The sequence below is a fragment of the Otolemur garnettii genome, unplaced genomic scaffold (genome assembly GCF_000181295.1).
Source record: "Otolemur garnettii isolate 467f Iridium unplaced genomic scaffold, OtoGar3 scaffold00058, whole genome shotgun sequence".
Lineage (NCBI taxonomy): Eukaryota > Metazoa > Chordata > Mammalia > Primates > Galagidae > Otolemur > Otolemur garnettii.
Genome location: NW_003852453.1, coordinates 10754033 through 10766403, shown reverse-complemented (window position 1 = coordinate 10766403; position 12371 = coordinate 10754033). Strand labels below are relative to the sequence as shown.

The 12371-nt window shown below is 45.3% G+C and overlaps 1 protein-coding gene across 6 annotated transcripts in view; it reads left to right on the top strand.

The window, feature by feature from the left end:
- The first annotated feature begins 4632 nt into the window (after window positions 1-4632).
- Window positions 4633-12371, top strand: part of CNOT1 (CCR4-NOT transcription complex subunit 1) — a 119785-nt gene continuing 112046 nt past the window's right edge. For all 6 annotated transcript variants that reach the window (XM_023514784.1, XM_023514782.1, XM_012806839.2 and 3 more), the window contains exon 1: window positions 4633-4791. The gene's annotated coding sequence lies outside the window, so the exon portion shown is untranslated. The remainder of the gene's footprint in view (window positions 4792-12371) is intronic.

Here is a 12371-nt window from a genome sequence, read left to right as displayed (position 1 = left end):
AAGCAAGACCTCATCTCTACTAAAAATAGAAAAAGTAGCCAGTGTTGTTGCAGGCACTACCAGGGGGGTTTGAGATTGCTGTGAGATAGGCCAATGCCACGGTGATCTAGCCTGGGCAACAAAGTGAGACTGTCTCATGTGGAAAATACCAAACACAAAACACAGAGTAGTATTTTCAGAATGTGTCTCATTAATTTATATACTCTGTCAGACGATGCATCTCATTTTTAGGTTTGGAAAATATGGTTAATGATGGGCTACTACTCAACATTATAGTTGGGACATTGGAGATCACCTCATCAGCAGGGTTTCCAAACCACACTTAGAGTGTAGTGGCTGAAAATGTATAACCCTTCTTCTGCCATTGACTAGGTATGTGACCTTGGGTGAATGATTCAACTTCTCTAAGCCTCAGTTTTATGATGTATAAATCAGGATAAATAACTCAGTTCCTACTGCATTAGGTCTTAAGGTTTGGATAAGATAAAATATGTAAAGTTGTAATTTTAGAAAATATTGGTTGGGGGTGGCACCTGTGGCTCAGTGAGTAGGGCACCAGCCCCATATAACAAGGGTGGCAGGTTCAAACCCAGCCCTGGCCAAATTGCAACAACAACAACAACAACAACAAATAAAATATTGGTTGATTAAGAAAACACATGCATAGGGCAGTGCCTGTGGCTCAGTGGGTAGGGTGCTGGCCCATATGCTGAGGGTAGTGGGTTCAAACCTGGCCCTGGCCAAGCTGCAATAAAAAAATAGCTGGGTGTTGTGGCACGCACCTGTAGTCCCAGCTACTTGGGAGGCTGAGGCAAGAGAATCACCTAAGCCCAGGAGTTGGAGGTTGCTGTGAGTTGTGATGCCACAGCACTCTACTGAGGAGGATAAAGTGAGACTCTGTCCAGGTGGCGCCTATGGCTCAAAGGGGTAGGGTGCTGGCCCCATATGCTGGAGGTGATGGGTTCAAACCCAGTCCTGGCCAAAAACTGAAAAAAAAAAAAGTGAGACTTCGTCTCTAAAAAAAAAAAAACACATACACACATGCACATATGAATTCTAGGACCCCATAGTGAGCCCTTGGCTTCCTAGGGGTCCACAGCCCACAATTTGGGAGCAACATAATATTTGTCTGATGTAATAATAAAGAGGGAAAACAAGGTCCAGGGAGGGGAAGTGACTTATACAAGATTAAACAGAAATTTAGTGGCAGAGTCTGGTTAGGACTTAGGTTTCTGAATTTCTCAGCGTGCATTTTGCAGTGTGCTTTTTTGGACATCCTTTAGGCTGTAGCCACCAAAGTCCTACCAAAGCCCTACCAAAGCTTGGATGGTCCAGGAGTCAGAGGGCTTAGAGCTAGGCAGTGGTAATGGGCTAGGAGTCAGTGGATGGCTCTGGATAGAATAGATAATCCTCTAATTCATTAATTAATTTTTAGAAATGGGTGCAGTCTCACTATGTTGCTCAGACTGGAGTTTGGTAGCTCTATATGCAGGTATGACAATACTATGCTACAGCCTCTTGGCCCTAGGTTCACGTGATCTTCTTGCCTCAGCCTCTCAAGTAGCTGGGACTACAGTAGTGCACCACTGTGCCCAGCTCCTACAGAGAATCCTAATGTAGTCAAAACTATTGTAAATTGGAGTTACTGGCTCACCTGAAAAATTAGACTGAAAAATAAGAATATGGAATAATAAAGGCCTTGTATTTTTGCTCATCTTTCTTTCAAGCACCTCCAAACATTTTATAATGTAGCTTGCACAGATCTCAAAGCTTCAAAGTTCTTTGTCTTCTAGGTATTTTTTTTTTTTTTTTGTCAGAGAGAGTCTCACTATGTCTCCCTCCGTAGAGTGCTATGACATCACAGCTCACAGCAACCTCCAACTCTTGGGCTTAAGCGATTCTCTTGCCTCAGCCTCCAGAGTAGCTGGGACTACAGGCACCCATCACAACACCCAGCTATTTTTGTTGTTGTTGTTGCAGTTGTCATTATTGTTTAGCAGGCTCAGGCCAGGCTTGAACCTGCCACCTTTGGTGTATGTGGCCAGCACCCTACTCAATGAGCCACAGGTGCAGAGCCTCTTCTAGGTATGTTTTGTTCCTCCTCCTTAACCCAATTAAATAAGGCTTCTGTTTCCTTGCACTTATGTTTCCCTCTCTAGGCTATTTTGGGTAACAATTAAAGAGTTTTGTTAAATTCTTCCAGAGTTGGGAATGAATAGTTAATTGGGAGTGAAGGATTAAAAAAAGGCTGAGGAACAAGGCCAGGTGAGTAATTAACAGCTGGCTGAAATATCTTGTTTCTAAATACAGTATGTTTGAGCCCCAACACATCAGGTGATTCAGTGAATCCTTTGTGAAGGTCTCTAGTAAAATAGCTTGTTTAAGCGTGATTTCCAATTATGTCTTGTGGTAAAATAAAAAGGTGCACTAGGTGATCCCCACTGACCCTTCCAGGTTGTAAATACTCTGTGAGTCTCTCAGCTTTCTCTCTCTCTATCTCTTTCTTTCTTTCTAAATGTTCTGTGAATCTCTCAGCCTCCCCTCCTCTCCCCTTTTCTCTTTTCTTTCACAGAGTCTCACTCTATAGCCCTGGGTAGAGTGCTGTCGCATCATAGCTCATAGCAACTTCTAACTCTTGGGTTCAAGCTCAAGCAATCTCCTGAGTAGTTGAGACTTACAGGTGCCTACGATGATGTAATTAGGCCTAGCTAATTTTTCTGTTTTTAGTAGAGAGAGGCTGGTCTCCAACTACTCCTGAGCTCAAGCAATCTTCACGCCATTTTCTCTCTCTTTTTTTTTTAAGAGACAGTGTCTGTTTACAAGGCTGGAGTGGAGGAATAGTGCGATCATAGCTCACCGTAGCCTTGAACATCTGGCAGGCTCAAATGATCCTCTCGCCTCAAACTCCCAAAGTGCTGGGAATACAGGTGTGTGCCCAGCCTCAGCTTTCTAATAAGGATAGTAGCCACCCAGAATTCTGACACATAGTTGAAGAAGTTTGATCTCCAGGGCGGGGCCTGTGGCTCAAGGAGTAGGGCCCAGCCCCATATACGGGAGTTGGCGGGTTTATACCTGGCCCTGGCCCAAAACGGCAAAAAAAAAAGTTTGATCTCCAGCCTATTACACAAATATTGCAAGTACTTGCCTGGGTCCCCATGATATGTTAAATTCAAGGAGTGGTGTTGGTTTAACTCTAGGGGATAGGCCAGCAGTGGACACAAGGGTCTCCTGGAGCACCCTCAGTTTAAAGCAGCAAAGACAGGCCAGGCACAGTGGCTCATGCCTGTAATCCTAGCAGTCTGGAAGGCCAAGGCAGAGGATCCCTGAGCTCAAATCAGCCTGAGCAAGAGTGAGATTCTGTACCTACTAAAAATAGAAAAAATTAGCCGGGTGATGTGGTGGGTGCCTATAGTCCTGGCTGCTCCAGAGGCTAGAGGGGCAGGAGGATCATCTGAACCTAGGAATTTGAGGTTGCTGTGAGCTAGGCTGACGCGACAGCACTCTAGCCTGGGCAATAGAGTAAGACTGTCTCAAAACAAAAACAAAAACAAAAAACTGAAAATGCAGAAACCCACTGTGTATTTTTAGGCACAAAAATAGTAAGAGACAGCTGGCCAGGCGACAAGCAATTGAGCCAAGCCTGATGACCAGTTGAGGAGGAGAACAGCTTTTCTTAAAAGGTAGAAAAAGTTCCTTTGGGAACAGGTGATCATAAAATCTTACAGACTACTAGAGATAAATCGTAGCAAAAGACATCTCTATGCTTATTCTCTCGAGAGTAAAGGGCATAGGTAGTCTTTCTTACACTAGGCTAGGAAGAGAACTTTAGTTTCATACCTCTCTGTAAGGTATCCCTTTCCTAGGCAGAAATAGAAGAGAAAGTTCTCTTGACTAAAGCGAAGTTAAGCTAGGATCAGTTGGGATCCTGCAAGACTGCATTCCCCGGCATGCACCGCTCCACCAAGGGCGCAACCAGTGACGGAAGAATACGCATTGCTTTTGCGACCAGATTGGGGGCAGGGGCGCGACTACATATCCCAGGATGCAAAGCGCCCCAACTCTAGTCACAGCCTGGCTGGCTTGCTTTCTTTCTGACTGGCGTTCCCCGCCAAAGGGATAGGAGGGGAGGGGAATGTTTCGATGGGGAATCCCCGCAGTCTACTGGACCGTGATATTTCAAAGAGGAAGGAAAGTGGAGGAAGCCTGCTTCACTATAACTCAAAGTAGTCCCCGCGCAGGGCGGCTAGGAGTTACGGGCCCCCTCCATTATTGTTTCTCAGAGGCTGAGCCAGGTCTCCATTGGTTGAAGACCTCCAGGGCAGGTGGGAGTCCGTGAAGCCCCAATTGAAGTTATTAGCGTCTCCCCCTTGGCCCTCGCCTCGAGCGCAGGCGCGAGGTCTCGGACTTCAGTCCCCAGGGGCTGGTGAGCGGCAATTGGCCAAAGCCCGCGAAGTAGGAGTCTGGATTGGTAGTTGCTAGCAGGAGCCTGGTTTCTTCCTAGACTTCTGCAAGTGATAGTGTGTGATTGGTTTAAATCCGCGGGCACCTGTCGGTGATTGGGCGGGAGTCATGGGCGGGGTGCGGCCATTGGCTGGTGCTGGAGCTATCCTCCTTGAGCGGGCAGCGAATGAGGAAATGGGAACGGGGAGGGGAAAGGCCGCGACGTGAGCGCGCGACCTCCGGCGCCATTTTGTAGAGAAACAAGCGGAGTTAACCGAAGAGGGGGTCGAGGAGAGCCGGAGTCGGGGACCCAGGAGTTTCCTGTGTCCAGCGCCGCCGGAGCCGTCTGAGGTGAGGTGGGCTGGAGTCAGGGGCTGGGTTGGCCCAGCAGTGTCAGCTTAGGTACGCGAGTGCCGGTGGGAGGAGGAACGAGGGTGGACTCAGGGCCATTGGAAGCGTTTCCCGGAGCTCCGGGGAGTGAAGGCAGCCGAGACTGGGAAGTTGGGCGAGGCGGGAGGGGGCCGCCTTCCTTCCCAGGCTCGCGCAGGCTTCGCGCCCCGAAGAGCAGAGGCCGGCGCGAAAGCTCCAGGAAGTGGAGGGCAGAGCGCGGGGCAAGCCCCTGGGCTGCCCCGGCCAGGGCCTGGAGGCTCGGAGGGCGGCGGTGGCGGCAATTCGGGCGGCTGAGCTTGCTTCGCGCGGGCTCCACATTCCTCAAACCCCACGAGCTCCTCAACTGTTCATTTCTGTCTGGGCTCCCGAGGCCTAGCTCCTCCGGCTGGGGATTGTGTTTGGAGTTGTTGCAGGCTGCTAATTGTTTTCTGTGTACCTGGAGCTGCCGCTCTCTTCCCTCCTCTCCGCCTGCAGCACGTTGTCAGATCCCTCCTTGTTTCGGGTGTCCGTCAGTGGGGAAAGGCGGGCGGGAGCGAATACTTCCTTATTACTACTTGCCACCGGTTTTGTTCCATTCGCGCGCTGGGGCGCTCACACTTTGTCCGAAGTTGGCCCCCGTTTTCTCGATCCGGTGTCTGCAGTAGTGGCGCTTTTGCTCACCTATGGGAAGTGACCCCGCTAGTGAGTTGAGCAATTGTAGGACTTGAGGCTTGGTGGAATTTGCTGCAGGTCTTGTAGAAGTTACTTAAGGCCAAACACACAAATACTATGCTTTTTCAGTACCACCCTCCCTGCAGAATTCACCCAACGTCAGCTCTCAGATGTTACTCTTATGAACAGTAAGCTTTGTAGGTTAGAAAAGAAAATACTTGGTACCTGTGCATTTGAAAGTTTTGTATTTAAAATAAACTTGAAGTCACCCAAACAGCTGTCACTTTTCTTAGGACGCTGATGAAGTCTGTTTTCTTCTTGAAAACAGTAACGATGTTTAATCTCCTTGCCGGTTTCTCTACAATTTGATTGTGTATGCCTACTTGGTGGGGTTTTTTTTTTGTTGTTTTTTAAACAGGACGTAATTGAGTAAATATAATTATATTTTGTTTGGAAAAAATTCTGAACATTTTCCTTATGACAGTCCTTTTGATAGGAATAAGGTACAGGATATATGGATGAAAAGTAGGGGAGAGCAAGTAAAATATTAGGAAGTAGGTCAAACAGATTAAGTGCAAATTGTTTTTGTAGAGAAACTTGGGTTTAATACTTTAATGATCCACTGTCTAGATTGGCATTCCTACCCTTTCAAAAATTGGCAGCACAGTATTTTAGCTAATAATTATTTAAACTGTTACTATATATCTTATATTTTAGGACACTGCAAATTGTTACCTTGTTTAAGGAGAAAATGGGGTGATGATACATAAAGTTTTAGGTGGCTGGCTGTGTTTTGACTGAAATGATGGCATGTTGGTAAAACTTGTTTGGAGAGTTGGTCCCTTTTCAACAAGTGTGGGTCCCAAGCCTATTAGAGCAAACTAAGTTTAGAATTGGGGTGCAAACCCTTGACCATTTCTTTTTCTTTTTTTTTTTTTTTTTTTGAGACAGAGCCACAAGCTGTCACCTGGATAGAATGGCATGGTGTCACAGCTCACAGCAACCTCCAACTGCTGGGCTTAAGCAATTCTCTTGCCTCAGTCTCCCAAGTAGCTGGGACTGCAGGCGCCCACCACAATGCCCAGCTATTTATTTATTTATTTTTGGGTTGTAGTTGTCACTGTTGTTTGGCAGGCCCGGGCTGGATTTGAACCGGCCAACTCTGGTGTATGTGGCTAGCGCCTTAGCCACTTGAGCTACAGGTGCTGATCCAGACTTGACCATTTCTAACAGAAAGTATTTCTTTTTCTTAACCTAAGATTGTAATCTTAGAAGTTTTAAGGCAGGGTTTGGTGGTGGAACAGAATTGAAATAGGCTCTTCTAGATTCCTAACTCACTTGAATACATCCCTGGCTTGGTTTTTTTTTTCCTTGGTCTCTGAATTTTCTACTGGGGGTTAAGTCCTGGTCTCTTTAACATAAATCTTGTCAAGCCAAGTACTGTGACAACCTTATTTGGAGTTAAGTCATAAAAAAAAAACAACAAACAAGTAAAAAAAAAAAAAAGTATGTGAAAACAGAAAAGGAAATGCCTGCTGTCTCTCCAACTTACTTTATAACCTAATCTCAAATTATCTTTGCATGTTAAACTTCTTCTAAAGTATGTTTTGGTTATAGTCTAATCTAGTTATGAGACGCTTTTCAACTAGCTTAAATTTATGACCTTGATTGTTTAACTCTTACAAGGTAACACATCTCAATTCTGTGGAAGGGAATTTATTCCCATTAGATTTTTTTCTTTTTTTTTTTTTGAGATAGTATCTGGCTCAGTTTTCCCAGGCTAGAGTGCAGTAGCATCATCATACATAGCTCAACTGCATCCTCAAACTCCTAGGCTCAAGCAATCCTCCTGCCTCAGCACCCACAGTTGCTAGGACTACAGGCCCATACCAGCACACCTGGCTAATTTTTCTGTTTTTATGGAGACAGAGTTCTCCCTCTTGCTTAGGCTAGTCTGGAATTCCTTGCCTCAAGTGATCCTCCTGCCTTTGCCTCTCATAGTGTTAGCATTACAGGCGTGAGCTACTATACCCTGACGCTTCCTAGTAATTCTAATTAAATGCTCTCATGTTTTAAGACTGTAATTTTTTGTAAAATGTTTGTTATGCTTATTTAATTAAAAATAGTAGCCTGCCATTTTGAATGCTACATTTTATGAACTTGGTATATTCTTTTATAAAAGAGCAAGACTAACTTTTCAAGTCATGCAGCACTGTTAGCTGAAGCATTTTTTTTTTTTTGAGACAGAGCCTCAAGCTAGTCCCCCTGGGTAGAGTGCTGTGGCATCACAGCTCACAGCAACCTCCAACTCCTGGGCTTAAGCGAGTCTCCTCCCTCAGCCTCCCAAGTAGCTGGGGCTATAGGTGTCTGTCACAATGCCCGGCTATTTTTTGGTTGTAGTTGTCATTGTTGTTTGGCGGGCCCAGGCTGGATTCGAACCCACCACCTTAGGTGTATGTGGCTGGCGCCTTAGCCACTTGAACCACAGGTGCCGAGCCAGCTGAAGCATTTATTAAACGACCCTCTGACCAAACTAAATTTCCTGCTGGAGGTTTCAGAATGGTATCTTACCTGACAATCTTATTTTAAAACTTTAGAGGAATTCCTTTTCTGTTTGCCCACAATTTTGAAGAAACATGTTTCAAAGCTAAACTGGGCTCAAAACCTATACCCTGTGTATACATGTTTTTTAATGTATTTTGCACACAAATTTGCAAGAATGTAGCAAAGCAAATAAAATGTTGTTCATTGAAAAACATTGTTTGAGAAGGCACTGCTTAGAGGTGTAGACCTACTCTGCAGCCCTGTGTAGACATTTGACAAGAAAGCAGTCTTTGGGAATGCAGGGTGTAGGTTTAGGAAATACATATCTGTCTTTAATCCTGGAAAGCTCAGATAAATGTGTTGGTTAAGTTTGTGACAGTTGTTAGAAGGATATTCCTAGGGTAGTGCCTGTAGCTCAGTGGGTAGGGCACTGGCCCTATACTGAGAGTAGAGGGTTCAAAGGCCAAACTGTAACAAAAAAAAAAAAAACAGCTGGGCGTTGTGGCGGGTGCCCGTAGTCCCAGCTACTCAGGAGGGAGACTGAGGCAGGAGAATCGTCTAAGCCCAGGAGTTGGAGGTTGCTGTGACCTGTGACACCATGGCACTCTACTGAGGACGATAAAGTGAGACTCTGTCTCTAACAACAACAACAAAAAAGGACATTTCTAAAATGTTGAATGAGGTGTTAAACTGTCTTTGGGAAGCTCTGAGAATATAGTAATCAACAAACTCAGTTTTCTTTCATTGTATTCTCACAACATGCTTTTGACATCACATGTGTGGATTTTTTCCTTACATATCAAGCAAACCATTCTGCAGTGGATACCTGATGGGTGTCCTTCAATTCAGTTCACTTCTGACATTATCTATCTTAAGATAGTATCAGATCCCACAGATTGAGGGCTCAGTTGCACACGACTGCCTCTGATGTTTTACCTGTGCTTGTGACCATCTGGCTATAGATCAGAATTTCCACCTTTGAGTTCATTTAATTTGCTAGGCCTCCTCTGTGTATCCAAAGAAACAAAGGACATTACAAAGGGTACAGATACAGAGATGCATAGGGTAAGGTATGGTATGTGTTGAGTTGGATATGGGGCAAGTGGCGTGGAGCTTCCTTGTCCTGTCTGGGCTGTTGCCATGCCTTGGCTTTCTGAATCCAGTGTTTTTGGTTTTTGTTGTTGTTGTTTTTGAGATAGAGTCTCTCTTTCTTGCCTGGGCTAGAGTGCAGTGGTGTGATTATAGCTTACTGCAATCTCAAACTCCTGGGCTCATGTGATTCTCTTGGTTTAGCCTCCTCTGTAGCTGGGAGTACAGGCACTTGCCCACTGCCCCTGGCTAATTTTTTTTCTATTTTCTGTAGAGATGGGGGTCTTGCTTTTGCTCAGGCTGGTCTCGAATTCCTGACTTTAAGTGATGCTCCTGCCTCAGACTCCCAGAGTGCTAGGATTATAGGAGTGAGCCATACCTAGTCTGAATCTAGTTCTTTACAAGGTTTTATGGAGTCTTCGTTTACATAGCCGTAATTGATTAAATCCTTAGCCATTAGTGACAAATATAACCTTTATTCCCTCTCCCTTCCCCCAGAGGGGTTGGCAGATGAGACTGAAAGTCCCAGCTCTCTAATCCTACCTTGGTCTTTCTAGATGACCAACACACATCCAAAAGCTGTCTTGGAGCTGCCATGCCATTAGTCAATCTAAGAGACTCTTGGGATTTTAGGAGTTGTATGTTAGGAAATGAGACAGAAAACTAAATACGATATTTCACAAAATCACAATAATGTAGAACTAATTTTATGAGATATGAAGAAGGATGAAAGCATATTTTGAAAGATACCATCTTAATTTTTTTTTGTTTGTTTTTTACTTTTGGAGATAGAATCTCATTCTGTTGCCTAGGCTAGAGTGTGGTGGCATCAGCTTAGCTCACAGCAAACGCAAACTCCTGGGCTCAAGTGATCCTCCTACCTCAGCCTTCTGAGTAGCTGGGAATACAGGCATCCACCACAATGCCAGGCTAATTTTTTAATTTTTATTATATATGGATTCTCAGTCTTGAGCAGGCTAGTCTTGATCTCTTGAACTTAAGGGATTCGCCCACCTTGGCCTCCCAGAATTCTAAGATTACACTGCACCCAGCCACTGTTCTTAAGTATCACATTAAGAATGCAGCAGTTTTTCTTCTTTCACATAATTAATTTGAAAATTTGTCACCTTAGATTGTGTTGTCTAGATTTTTTTTTTTTTTTTTTGAGACAGTGCCTCAAGCTGTCCCCCTGGGCAGAGTACTGTGGCATTACAGCTCACAGCAACCTCCAACTCCTGGGCTCAAGCGAGTCTCCTGCCTCCGCCTCCCAAGTAGCTGGGACCACAGGCGCCCGCCACAACGCCCGGCTATTTTTTGGTTGCAGCCATCATTGTTGTTTGGCAGGTCCGGGCTGGGGATTCAAACCCGCCACCTTAGGTGTTGTATGTGGCTGGCACCTTAGCCGGTTGAGCTATAGGCGCCGAGCCTGTTTTGTTTTTTGAGAAAGAGTCTCACTATGGTGTCACAACTCACAGCAGGCTCAAACTCTTGGGCTCAAGCAATTCTCTTGCCTCACCGTCCTGAGTAGCAGGGACTACAGGTGGCTGCCACAAGGCCCAGCTATTTTTAGAGACTTGGTCTTGCTCAGGCTGATCTCAAACCTGTGAGCCCCGGCTGTCTACCCACCTTGGCCTCCCAGAGTGCTAGGGTTACAGATGTGAGCCACCGTGCCTGGCTATAGCATCTAGATTTTTAAAAACTGATTTTATTATTTTTAGAGAAGGTTTAGGTTCACAACAAAATTGAACAGAAGGTACAGAGATTTACCATATACCTCGTACTTATACAACATGCTTGGCCTCCTCCAACATCAACATCCCCTTCCGGAGTGGTACATTTGTTAAAATTAATGAACCTATGTTTACACATCATTATAGCCCAAAGTCCATAGTTGCATTAGGGCTAACTCTTTTATATTCTAAGGATTTGGATAAATTAAGTGCCTATTTATCCTTTTGTCTAGCCAGGTGAGATGGCTTAGGCCTGTAATCTTGGCATTCTGGGAGGCCAAATGGGGATCCCTTGAGGTCAGCAACTAGAGATCAGCCTGACCAAGAACAAGACCCATTCTCTACTAAAAACAGAAAAATTAGCTGGCAGGTGCCTGTAGTCTAAGCTACTACGGAGGCTAAGGCAGGAGGATTGCTTGAACCCAGGAGTTTGAGGTTGTTGTGAGGTAGGCTGAAGCTGTGGCACGCCTAGCCTGGGCAACAAAGTAAAACTCTGTCTCAAAAAAAAAAGAAAAAAAGAGAAAAATTATCCATTTTGTCTAGTTTTCAGGCTTTTTGACTTTTTTGCATTAACTTCATTTGGTTATTGAATTTGTCACATGAATAGTATGTGAATACATTCTAATTGTAAACAATTCTATGAATATATTAATTCCTTTTTTTTTTTTTTGAGACAGAGTCTTAACTTTGTCACCCTTGGCAGAGTGCTATGGTGTCATAGCTCACAGCAATCTCCAGCTCTTGGCTTAGGTGATTCTCCTGCCTCAGCCTCCCAAGTAGCTAGGACTACAGGTGCCCACCACAACGCCTGGCTGTTTTTTGTTACAGTTTGGCCAGGGCCAGGTTTGAACCTGCCACCCTTGGTACATGGGGCCGGTGCCCTAGCCACTGAGCCACAGGTGCCACCCAAATATATTAATTCTTTATACTTCTGCCAAAATGCCTTTAAAATGATTACTTTGAAAATACCTTTTCTCGGCTTGGCGCCTGTGTCTCAAGTGGCTAAGGTGCCAGCCACGTACACCCAAGGTGGCGGGTTCAAATCCAGCCCAGGCCTGCCAAACAACAATGATAGCTGCAACCAAAAAATGGCCAGGCATTGTGGTGGGCACGTATGGTCCCACCTACTTGGGAGGCTGAGGCAGGAGACTCGCTTGAGCCCAGGAGTTGGAGGTTGCTGTGAGCTGTGATGCTACAGCACTCTACCCAGGGGGATAGCCTGAGGCTCCTGTCTTAATTAAAAAAAAAAGAAAAATGAAAATACCTTTTCTCTGTTCAGAAGTCCTTCCAATACTTTCCTCTGGAACTGTAAGTGTGGACCCATCCCTGCCTGTGGTGCTATATTACTATCTAGTCAACAGATTGTTAAGCAATGACACCACCCCCCCCCCCCAGGCTTGGCGCCTGTAGCTCTGTTGCTGGCTAGGGTGCCAGCCACATACACCCAAGCTGGCGGGTTTGAATTCGGCCTGGGTCTGCCAAACAACAGCTGTAGACAACTACAAGGAAAAATAGCTGGGCGTTGTG